Source organism: Taeniopygia guttata, chromosome 1, assembly GCF_048771995.1.
Source record: "Taeniopygia guttata chromosome 1, bTaeGut7.mat, whole genome shotgun sequence".
Lineage (NCBI taxonomy): Eukaryota > Metazoa > Chordata > Aves > Passeriformes > Estrildidae > Taeniopygia > Taeniopygia guttata.
Window position 1 is genome coordinate 86,348,437 of NC_133024.1, and position 10,079 is coordinate 86,358,515.

Below are 10,079 nucleotides of genomic sequence, written 5' to 3' on the forward strand. Positions count from 1 at the left end.
TCAGATTCACTGCAGCAGTGAACAAAATGAAACTATTATTCTCTTTTTGCCCCTCTTCTGTAAATAGAACCAATCCTTTTAGCTTCAGTTTTGTTTCCAGTCATGAAACAAAGAAAAAACAAAAAACCATAGTCTTCCCATTCCTGTAACTGAGATGGCTTAAAAGGGCTCTTACATCTGCTTCCTATTCCTTTGTGATAACAGCTCTGGGAAAGAAAACATGATTTCCTAGTATCTGTGAGATGCTTGCATGACAAGGCCAAATATACACGAACTCTCTGGAACCCTCTGGAAGAAGGAGTAGGTATGCCAGTGACTGCATGCCAGCGAGGCTGGGGTTGGATGCTGCCCACAGCTGTGCCCCACAGCAGGAGGACAGAGGGTCTGGATAGGCTGGTGAGGCTCTGCACCTGGTGCTGCACCTTGGGGCTTGCCAAGGTGGGGGAAACTCTTATAAGATCCTACGGCTGAGTGAGACCTCTTGTGTAGGACCTTCTCACACCAGGCTGCATCTGCAGTGGGAAATGCAGCTTTCTTCCCTCTGCCAACAATGACTTGAGGCCCTTCAGGACTCATTAACTTCTGAGAAGTTTGAGAGGCTTGTATTTTTGTGGCTGCTGTAAATTCAGTCTTATTTGAAGAAGTGTTAATGTTTCTGTTCCTTTCTGCTTTTATCAGCTCCTTTTTGTCCCTGCTCTCTGCTCTTTCTTCTTTCTTTCCTTCCTTCCTTCCTTAACTGGCTATCATACTTCTTTAGCCAAAAAGCAGTATTTGTTCTGCAAAGTAATAGGTTGAAGGAACACACTGGAGATTTTTTTAGTGGATGCAGCTATTGCTACTTCTAGCAAAGACACAGGTGTGTGGTAGTGTGATTGTATTTCTGCACTGCAGTGTGTAACTGTGCACATATCCTGGTGCAAACTGTCCCAGGGTGGGCAGACACTCCAGCTTTCAGTCAAACAGCTTCAGGCTGCAAGCAAAGGAGTATTTTCACAAAGGGGTGAAGCTGCAAAATGTTTCCCTTCTGTCTGTGGAAGTTTTGATACTCTGTAGATTTAATAATAGCCTGTAAAACCTGCAGTGAGATCAGAGGAAATCTGCAAGAGACTAGAGACCAGAAAATGGAAATATTGTGTTTGATTTTAAGTGTATTGCTGAGTTTTACATTGTGGTCACTCTTCCAAATCCAGGTCCAAGACATACCCTGGATGCTGAATGTTTACATGCAGTATTGTCTTAGCAATTCCCTTGCAAATTGCTGCAGAAACCTCTCCTAGTAAATTGCAGCTGGGACATTTGCTCAGCATCAAAAGTATAGATGATTAGAGACATAGTTTAATAGTGGACTTGGCAGTGTTAAGTTTATTGTAGGACTCAATGACCTTAAGGGTCTTTGTCTGCCTAAATGATTCCATGATTCTAAGAGGTTTTGAGCAGGCAAAATCTAAATCTTGTTTCTAAATTTGCAATTTGTTTGTAAAACGTGTATCAGCAAATGCTACACTTTAACATTTACAACTTAGCGTGGTTTCAAATTGACTGTGGTAACTCTGAGACTTGACTAATGAATTTTGTAATAACCCCCTTCACTACTTTGGGAACTGTGCTGTGCTGACATTTCTCATACACAAAATGCAGAGGCCTAGAAATTCTTTTGGTACTATTAAGCAAGGTCATTTTCTAAGTTTCTAATCTCACCCTGGGAAACATCATTCTTGTGAAGATGTGGCCATCAGAAAAGTGAGAAAAGTGCACCAATATATTTCCTGTAAGATCTGGGATGACTTAATATCTTTCAGTGTCTGCTGGCACACAGGATAGCTTCTTGTGGGAGTTTTGTGCCATGGCAGTAGATTGGGAGATGCTCAAAAATCTGAAGCTTGCAGAGGCAGTGGCAATAAGTATTTTTTTGGAAGCTGTCATGGTCAGAGATACAAAACCAAAGTATGTCCTTTTTGGGGATGATGACAGTATCCATTCTCAGATTAGTTAGATTTTGCCACATAAGCCTATCATGAAAAGGCCTCAAGAAAACCCAGAATTGCATCCATCTACAGTCAAAAAGCAGTTTGATTAATTCTAGCATTTGGAACTTCTGCCATGGTTTTCCTAAAGTAAGGAGACTTTTCCTGGAAGGACCTTCTGGATCACTGCTATACTGCTGCTTTTATGATTATTTCAGGCAAACTCCTAGTAATGGATAGAAAGTAATAATCCTTTTGCAGTAGAACTATGGCACATTTTTAATGTACAGTCTTAGTGGATTGGTGGAATCATCTCCTTGCTACATGTTTTTAAGATGTGATGTGGCAGGAAGTTTCAAGAGAGAAAGCCGGTTACCATGAAAATTCATTTGTGGCACCTTGATATTTTTCCCTTCACACTTGTCTGAGACTGGTGGAACAACACTGCCTGCAGAAGCTGGTAGGGAACAGCCTCTAAAAGAGACATTGGGTAAGACTGGAGACATCCTCTCAATTTCTCCTTTAGATTCTTCTTTCTATCCCTTCAAATAAATGCCAAAACCCAAACTCCAAAACCTCCAAAGGTTATGTCTAAGTGCTATCATTTAGAAGTGTTAGGAACACATTTCAATATCTTCATCTGTTCAGAGATTAAATTCTCACTTCACTACACTTCAAAGTTTCAGCCTACTTCATCTGAATATGATTTGAGTGGCAGATCCATCCATCTTGGAAAGGCATTGTGTCTATTTTTGTTCAAGAGAGAACTCTTTGACTTAGTGTGCTGCTTACAGCCTAATTCAGCACCCAAACACTGACAAGCCCTTTGTGCATTCAGCAGAATGCATCAGTAGCTGGATTTCTTCAAGGTTTGAAATGGTTTGTAGTCCATTTTGGTGTCATTTACCAAAGCAGTCCCTATGAGGTACAATGATCTTATGTTTTGTTCTCTGCTAAGTCTCTGATCTCCAGATCTAGGAACTGGCAGGTCTGCTATTTCTTGAGTACTGTAGAACTGCAAATGTATAATTTCACAAGTTAATCTTGAAATAGTGCAAGTGTAAATGTCAGTAGCTTTCCACATAGATACATTGCATTTTTTGTATTGCTTTACTTATTAGAGTTTTATATTGCTTTTTTATTGCAAGAGAAATTATATTAAGGTTACTTATGATCTTTCAAAGGTAACACAGGGAAATCAAAATACTGTGTAAATAGATGCTGCTTAGAGACCTAGACTCTTCCTCATTGAGAGAATAAGTCTGAATTCTTTAAGAACTGGACTTGGACAAACAGGTCTGGCTATACTTGACTGAGTTACTCCCTCTGTCATCTTAGTCTTGTGCAGTAGCAGTAGTACTACTACAAGTACTGCTACGCGTAGTACTTGTACAGGAACAGATTTTTCAGTGTCCAGATCTTAGGCCAAATGTCTCAGTTTTGATCTTCTCAAATTAACCTTGTTGCACAAGGTTGTGTGAGTAAATTGATATGTGAATGAACTTGTTTTTCCTCTCAAGTCTGTGATGGTGTGTTGGAACTTAACTGATGGGCTGAAACTTCTTTATTTTTACCACTGTTGGAAACTAATTTTAAGAACTGATGCATTTGAGGTATATATAAAGAAAGTACGCATCCTTGAAGTGAACAACATGTGATATGTGAAAGAAGAGGAGGGAACAAGCAGCTAAAAAAGGTAAAGTTAGCAGTGTAAGTGTCATTGGGCACAGACAGATGGATACCAGCTGTCATTTTGGTAGAGACTAAGATATACTGTATGAACCGAGTAAGAAGAATGTACTTTAACTGAACACTGCTAACCCTGTAGAATAAAAAAGATTAAAATTAGATTTTTTTTTAATCAATATGTCCATATTCTGTGTAAAGTACATTTTTTTTTTTTAATATTCAAATAGAAAGATATTTCAAGCTGTTTCAGTCTCTAGTGCTGCTGAAAAACCTCTGGATTCATGATAAAATGAATATTTATTATGTATCACAGATGGAAAAGAGAGCTGTTGTTTTTAGAGACAGGGAAAAAATTAGTCTGGAAGCATGTCACAATGTGGAACAAATTCCTTGTCATATTTGTTAGGAGCAAATTATGCAGGAAATGTTAGTTGCAATAGATGTCCTGCAAATGTCATAATTAGTAATTTGAGCTAGAATTCCCAAACTCCTATATCCTAGAGACTGCAGAAAAAAATTGAAAAGATACATCGGCAGGCCACATTACACTTTAAAACATGAGTGATTATAATGGCCATTTGGCTTCATTTTTTCCAGGAAGGATTTCCAGGAGTGAATTGTAAATGTTCTTGGGTGCTCTCCTCTTATCTCATTCCACAGCATTGCTGACTTGCTGTAGTTGAAAACTGGATCATTTCAGCCAGGGTAAGCTTTTAGTTGTCAAACAACCAGCAACCATATCAAAATCAAATTTGTAAAGAGGAAGCAAGTTAAAGCCTCTTGATGTGTGGCAACCCTTCCGGAACAGGGCAGGTGACGTGCAATCTTGGACAACCCCTAGGGACAACAGATCAATGAATACTTGCAAGGAGATGTTGCCTAAGTAACCACAGTCACGGGGTCATATTTCACAAGCATGTTTTCCTATTACTCGAGTAGTAATGGGATGCTCTTGGTACAGTGAATTCTGGGTACCTCATGGCTACCTCTCTTACCTAGAAAACCTAAGGCCTACAGCTTCATAAGCCAGAGTGCAAAGCATGAGGTTTGGCATGGGCTGAATTGGGGGTGCAAGGGCTGAACTGTTTTCAAACATGATGTTGCCATCTACACTTTCAGCTCCACACTTGTGCTGGAGCAGTGTAAGGTTGTGAGGAGTGCATGTACGGTACGTTCTGTTCTGCAATCGGTGTCCAGAGATCCCGTTTCACTATTTCCCACATGAGCACAGATTGCCAGTAAGTGCTGTGTGTTCTCGTTAGCCCCAAGTGTTGCCTCCACAAGTTTTCAGGAAACTCATGCAAGTTCCACACAGTGCCCTACAAAGCACAGGATGTCCTGGGCCCACTGGTAATATTATTCCTGCAACTCCAGTGTTCCTGCAAACGGGTCCTATTGGATACCCTGTGACACATTAAGAAGACCTGGAAGTGCTTTCCACTACTTTGTTTATTAGGGAGCTTTTTCCCACATACATATGTATTGCTTTTTCTCCTGATGTCCAAAAGGTCCAGAACACCTCTTGTTCTTGTCTTACAAAGCCTATTGCTAGCAAAAGATTTAGGTATTGCCTGGGTTAGCTGCAGCATGTACATAGGTGCATCTATGCATGCATTTTCAGTGCAGAAAAGTAGAGATCCTTGTGACCCTTGCTGAACACAGCTGAGAAACGTCTCCATATCACAGGAGCTGCTGGCTGCAATGTGGACAACCTTCATGGATGAACCAGGTTCATGGCTAAGAGGCTTCTCTACAGTGGTGCAAAGGTGGAGAGAGAATGATGCAGTAAAACTCCCCATGGGAACAACAGCCTCTCCTGCATTTGTACCACTCTGTGCTTTGTCCGTCTCCTGCATCCTGGCCTATTTCCTCATGACCTACCTTTTATAGTGGCTGTATCAGTAGGTAATTTACCTCTGTGCAAAATCCCCACTGAAATATGTGATCTGGTTATAGCAGCCTGGGCACGAATGGCACGGGGGGAACACAGGTCTGCAGAGAAGTGAAGGTTGTGGAATAGAGCAATTTAAGAGACAGACAAGAACATGTATCAGAGGCACATCAGAAGTTGGCTCAGGGTGTAGATTAATTTGCATCCACTTGCTGCAGGTGAACTTGTTCATATCTAGAAAGGTTTGTTTCTGAAAGGGGCTTGATAATGCACATAAATACTATAGGGTTTGCAAACTCTGCATTTTGTTTTTTGAACAAGGAACAGCTGAACCCAAACCCACATGACCTTACCCATGGCAGATCCTAAATGAGGCACGAGGTGTGTTTGAAAGCCTCTTCAGTTCACTATGCTTCCTATGCACCAGCTTCTGATGAAAAGCCCTCTTACATAAACATCCAATTTGGCACATTAACAGAATCCTCTCTTCAAGGTGGTATTTCCTCATCTTCTCAGAAAGTATAGTTTTAAGGCAGAGCTCTGCCAGGCACTTTTCTTCATTATAGCATTACAAGGTTTTGAAAGGGTCAATTAAATAGTGTTAAAACTGCTGGCTGCATACATTGTTAAGAAAACGCTGAGAATCTCCCTTTGGCAGATTGCAGTGCCAGAAAGTTTCAGACTTTTCCTTTGTTCCACAAAGCCTTCAGAAATAAGAGTGATTTCATGAGGATGTATTAGAAAAATACTCTTCTTTCATTGTAGTTTTTTGAAGAAATGAAGAACTAAATTTTACTCTAAGGCAAAGAGACAAGTGGTCTTAGCAAGGTCTGGAGGATGCCATCCTAGTTCTGATGGTTCTGTGAATGCTGAGCTGCAGGGGCCCTGCTAGATACTGTCAGCCCCTAATATCATCAGCAAATTCATGAATGGATTTTGACCTAAAATGACTCAGCACTGCTGCTACTGAAATTTTTAATAATGCCCTACTATATAAAGTAAATACTTCTTAGTATAGCCCTACACATGTAAACATCACTGAAATGCTATTAGCTGTGTTAGTAGTAAGTAAACTTTTTCTGGCTATAGTTTTGTTGTAAAACAGCTTTGAGTTATCACAAACATTAATCAGTTTACATGGAGGAGTTTTGGCCAGATTACTGTGGTGTTCCTACAGAGTACAGCCAGCATCCTGTAGCTGTTCCACTTTGCACGGGGCAATGGAAAAACAGATTGCAGAGCAGGAACAGAAATCCTGCAGGGCTTTCTTGTCTACATTTCTTTTGGGGACTTTTGCAATTTGAATACAACTCTTTCCTCTCAGCATGTGGCAGCCTCTGAATTTCTCTATGTATGTATACATATATCTCTCTAAAATATTTTTTATTTCTGTTTGCCTCAATCTATGTATGAGAGAGTTGCCAAGAAGTATGTGCCTTCTTACTGATCTGTTATTTCCAGTATTTCACTTGGATATTTAAAAGTTCAGCAAAAGGACCCGTGGCTTCTGCATGGGACATGTAATTTTAAGCCACTCAGGCCAGAATCATAAGCACATCATGAAATAGGCTGCAGCTCTGAACTACTGAGTACCATGTCCTTGCTGTGCAGAGCTGCCATTAGCAACTTCAAGGCAGCCAGCAATGGTTAAGGTTCCAAACACTGCTTCCATATCATTATGCTATTCAATGGTTAAATTTAGTTTTCTTTTTTTTTGTCTTTTGTTCCCATAGCTACGGTATCAAGCCAAGAACTATATCCATTATTCATATACCCTGCTGAAACATTTCTCCCTGGGAAGTAGATTCACAAAACTTGTGCATTATTCAAAATGGCAACTTGTAAGGGTCCTGGGATCTTTCAGCTTTCTGCAGAGACAAAGGGAATGGCTCAGCACTTATGAACTGGCCTTAAAGTAAATGCAGAGCTCTACAGGTCTCCAGTGAAATAAACGCCTCTGAGAGAACAGGTCTTGGAAGCGACATCCAGAAAGACCAGCAGGGATCTGAGTTTTATTTAGAAGGAAGGTCTCAATCTAGGAATGTTTTGAAGGAAAACCCGCCCACCAGTTTCTTGCAAACTTTAGTGAAAGTTACCCAGATTTTCCTACAAATGGTAAAAGCCTTCCAATCACCTAAGTCTGAATGAAAACTCTTCCAGCTTGTAATTAAGGAAAATTTGCATAGCAAAGCACTACTATTGTTAAAATATCTTCTTTTTATTTTCAAAATATGATTGATAGAAATTATTAAAACAAATAATATTCAATATTGTTTTGTGTAAAACGCTCCCAAAGTCTTTAGAAACAGTTGCTGAAATGATGACTTCCCTTTCAACATGGTACAGAACATTATGTGCTGGAGAAGGGCATAAGTAAGGGCATTTGAGGGCTGAAATCCTCCCAAGATCAGTTTTGTTACCTCATGTGCATTTGTACTCTTGTTACGTGGTCAGCTGTTGCAGCAGAACACTCCAAACTTGGCTGATGGTAACTGTTTTTATTAAAACAAATGTGTTCATTAACTTGAAAAATGATATAAAATCTGACATTCTTCAGTGCTTCATGGTGTGTGTCCACCAATTGCACAGATAAAAGATAAAAAGATAGACTGGGCCTACGTGCTTGTTATTGCAAGCACATATATGGTCTTGCAGCATCATTTGGTTGCTTATGTATTTCTTTTTTAGATCAATGGTGTTGTTGGGATTGGTTCTATATCTTCTGAATTGATCTGATTTCTCCTAATTCCTGCTTTTGCATACACTGGTTCTTCCCCTGCCTCTTCATTTAGAAGCAGTATATGTTGCATCTAATTATTTCCTATTCATTTATTTGTAAATCCCTCTTCTATTATTTCACAGATCCAGAGTAAGTCTTGCTCAATTTTTTCTTAAGCAACTCTTGATGCCAGTCAGAATTGCTGGTCATTGTGACACTACACACAGGACAAGGACAAAGAGAGAATACCAAGTATGACTGCAAATTTGTTGTCTCTGTTTCTATACCATATGCACTTTCATGCGTTGTCTCCCACCCCAGCCCCCTCCAAATCCTGTGATAATTAATTACACATTAATGTAGTGAAGTAGAGAAGAAATACCTTGGGTCATTGGATCTGCTATGTGTATTTCATATGACTGCTTCTTAAAACAAGTGTGTGAAATATACTTGTGTGTCAGACGGACAGTAAATCTAAGACAAATGGAAGACTTACTGCCAGTATTACATAAATGATTTCATCTTCTTGGTGAGACAAATACTTGATTCAAGAACATGTAATAAAAAAGTAATGTTTAATATTACCCTCCGAGTACACCTACAATAATGTATGATTCGTACCAGCTCAATTTTTCCTTTATCACAGACCATATGTTTGCCACTGTTTTTCATAGCTATGAAGTTACTTTTTTACCTACTAAATTTAAGTTCAGCAACAAAAAGGCAATTATGAACAAAATTCTTTGTCATCTGTTTTTCTCTTTGCCTCTGAAATCCCTGTTTGCTGGGCTGGCCACTTAAGTCAAGCACCATAACTGGTTTAGAAATTTTCTTTTGTCCATGTTGTTCTAGCTCATGTAACTCTATATGATTTCATGATCCTCAGCTGGACACAGTTCCTCCTCTGTCTGCTCTTACTGTGGGCTTTTTGTAATGACTGCTGTGTTTTTAAATCCCTTAACACTTCTCACATGAATAACCTCAGAGCACATTATATTTTTTCATATATAGAGAAGACTGATCCTGATTGCAAGCAAACACCATAATTTTGGAACTGGTGGGGGAAAAAAAAAGCGCTAGTCAGCAGTCTTAGGTTTGCCTTTTTCCTAGCTTGTCCCTAGTGCCCCTATTGACTCACTGCCTATGGTCTGAGAAGACAGCAAAGCTGTGGGAAATGCCTGCTTGCTGTTCTCCTCAGCATTGCTGGCTCCCAGCTAGCCCTTCCTCCCAGCCCTGGTGTGGGAAGCGACTGTGGGTGCTGCAGCCTTGCCTGGAGCCCTGCACTAAGGCATGGTAGGTGCTGTGTGCTGCAGGCTTGCTCCATCTGAGCATGGAGAATGGCTGGCAGCTTGGGAAAGAAGCAGGAACCTCAAAAGTAGCAAGAGTGGGTTGGTCTCTTCTCCCAGGTAACAAGTGACAGCACAAGAGAAAATTACCTCAAGTTGTAGCAGGGAAGGTTTAGATTAGATATTATGAAAAATCTCTTCACTGAAAAGATGGACAGGCTTTAGAATATGCTGCCCAGGGAAGTGGTGAAATCACCATCCCTGGAAGGGTTTAAAATGCATGTGGATATAGCACTTGGGGAAGTGGTTTAGTGATGGCGGTGCTGTGTTAATGGCTGAATTTGACAATCTTAGAGGTTTTTTTCCGAAGTGAATGGTTCTGTAGATGGCCCAGATTAGAAAGATATAGGGTCAGTAATGTTGAGGCTGTGCTATGGTCCTTTTGGCATGCCTTTTCCATTCCCAGTGTCCCTGGAGCCCTAGGATCTTTTTTTGTCTGATCCCTAACCCGAACCATATCCCTGATCAAA